The sequence below is a fragment of the Polypterus senegalus genome, chromosome 3 (assembly GCF_016835505.1).
Source record: "Polypterus senegalus isolate Bchr_013 chromosome 3, ASM1683550v1, whole genome shotgun sequence".
Classification (NCBI taxonomy): domain Eukaryota; kingdom Metazoa; phylum Chordata; class Cladistia; order Polypteriformes; family Polypteridae; genus Polypterus; species Polypterus senegalus.
In genome coordinates, this window is record NC_053156.1 from 272860629 (window position 1) to 272863335 (window position 2707).

The following is a 2707-nucleotide window of genomic DNA, read 5'->3' on the forward strand; positions in this document are numbered from 1 at the left end:
TTTCTGAAGCTTTAATTGGGGTGAAGAAGCAAAGAGATAGCATTAATAATCCACCTGAAGTCATACAGAGACAAGAGTGTCACAGAGTAATGACAAAATGAAATGAAAAACCAGAGTAGAAGAGAACGTTTAAAATCATTTTAGATTAGTCACTCAGTGTGACTACATAATAAAATGTGATAACGTATTTATCACAGGAATTAAGAGAGATATCCTTAGAATAGAAGAGCATGTCATGTACCTACAGGACAGATATTTGTCTCTACATACGCTTCTATCAGATTTAAATTTTTCGCAAAATTAACTTGAACCATCAAAACAAAAGAAATAAAAACATGAATATCTATCTATCATCATTTGATGGTTTAAAGGTAAAGGATGGTTTGTTTGCATGTGGAGTTTCACTTTGCCATCAGGCTCGCTGGGCTAAAATATGTAGAGATGTACATTTTGCAGTAACGTGCAGGATCGTAGTGATTTACCTGAGTTGAATATTGTCATCATTCCCAACGTGGCAAGTATATCTGAGGGACGGCCAGCAGCTCAACTTGGCCGGGATGCCCAAAGGATGGAGGGATGGGGAAGACAGCTACTTTTGGACACTGCCTCCCCCAAAACACTAGATGGCATCCTGGGACTTGGAGTTTGGTTTCTCAGCCCTGTTGGGTGCTGTGGGTGCTGCCAGGGGTAGCTGTCAGAGGACCAGGGGACTCATCCTTTCCCTATAGCTCGGAAGTATGAGGTAGTTACAAGGACAGAAGCGCCGTAGTACTTCTGGGCTGAAGAAAAGCCAGTTCTTCATTAGACTCGGAAGTGCTAGCTTGTCACGTGGTTGGAGGGATACAAGAACTTCTGGGTCAAGGACTATTGAAAGGACTGCTGGGAAACCAACAGATGGCCAGAGTTGAGAGGGGGTGGAAAACGCTTGCTGGGAGGTGTGCAGGAGAAATTTGTATTGTATTTGTGTTTGATTTCTTATTATTTACCTGTGCTATTGTGGCTGTAGTGCTTAAGGTATTGTCTTTAAGAAGAAAATAATATTACAACACTTCTTGGGACTTTTACTCAGTATCCAGAGCAACTGCCTTTTGGGGTTAACGGGGCAACAGTGACCCCTAGTGTTTACATTTAGTTTATTTAATTTTTTTCTGTATCATTTTGTTGTAATGTTCATGTAGGAAAGGTCACTGAGTGTTTGACGTTAGTTAAAACTGCACGGATGAGCTCTTATGATATTTGATTGATTCATCTTGTTATCCATAGAGACTGATCAGATGTGATTGGCTTAACTTATGTAACCAAAGTCCAGTAGGGACTTTGTATGTTTCCTGTAAAATGCAGTGTCCAAATCCCACCCTGGTTACAATTCTCTTTTCTCTTGAGGAAACTGATAGAGGCTTAGAGGTTCAGCCTGTGGTTTGGAAAGTGACAAGCTGCTTCACCAACTGTGTGTCCCTTAGTGACTCTCTAGATGTATCAGGTCTTCAAATGGTAAATTATGGAATCAGTTTAATTTGATTTGTCATTTATTTATAATCTAAATTTACAATGTAAAACATCTGGTACATTTATAAGATAAATTTCACTCATTACATCTTATCTTAGGACAGTGGAAAAAATAATGATTGTTCACATTGTGTGTGTACTGCTCTCAGTGGGCTGGGCTTCTTTCTTCATCTTGACCAGTTTTAGTTTTCTTTGGACTTTTGGATTAGTGGTGATCACCACAATGGGGCATACTGAAGTATATAGGGTTGAAAAGAAGTCCCGGATGTCAGAAATAAGAAGTGCCACCCTTGAGACAGTCATGGTGTACATCCAGATAATGTTGTCAACACCGAAGAAAACAACATACAGGATGACCAAGGTGACCACCGCCCTAGATGCTTTGGTCTCTGCTCTGTCTCCTTTTTGGCTGTGGTCTGAGCTTCGAATGTTCTTAACTTTTTGACCATGTTGGTACAAAAGTATTAGGATGTAGCCACTCATGATGATCATTAACAGTATAAACACAAGGTCTCTGGACATGACACCAAAACCTATCAAGATATATGTAAAGTATTCCCTATGTGAAACAAAACAGTACTCTAAATTCAATGTATATGGAGGAATGGTGTTGTTGATGAAGCTGGAGACAGCATAAAGAGGAGATGTGACATTCGAGAAGTAGTAAAGCAGGTACAGAAACACAATGATGTACATCAGAAACTGGGGGATTCTTGTCTTCAGTGGGGCAAGTAGAGAGGTGGCAGGTGAGATGGCTACAGCCTGGTAGACACAAAGAAGGCAAGTGAGGCTAATGGAAAGACCCCGGAAGGCACGGAAGCAGAACAGAGAAACTTTACAGCCAACATCATCAAAGAAATGCACATAGCCCAAGGCAGCTATTGTCTGTGGGATACTACGAGTGAACGCTACCATGAGGTTGGCGAAGGCCAGATGGCAAAGAATGATGTCAGCCGTTAGGAGTTTGCCCTCGATCAAGTAGCTGTGCAGGAAGGCACAGCAGACAAGCAGGTTGGTAGGAATGCTGATGATTGTCAGGATAAGAAAACTGGAAGCTTTGATGACAGCTCTGGTGTCCATAATATTTCAACATTAAGACCTAAGAGCAAGAAATAAGAGGCAGAGGTTAAGGAAGTTGTTTAAAAGTACTTTTGGCACAAATATTACAAAATATTCTTCACCCATAGATTTATATATACAG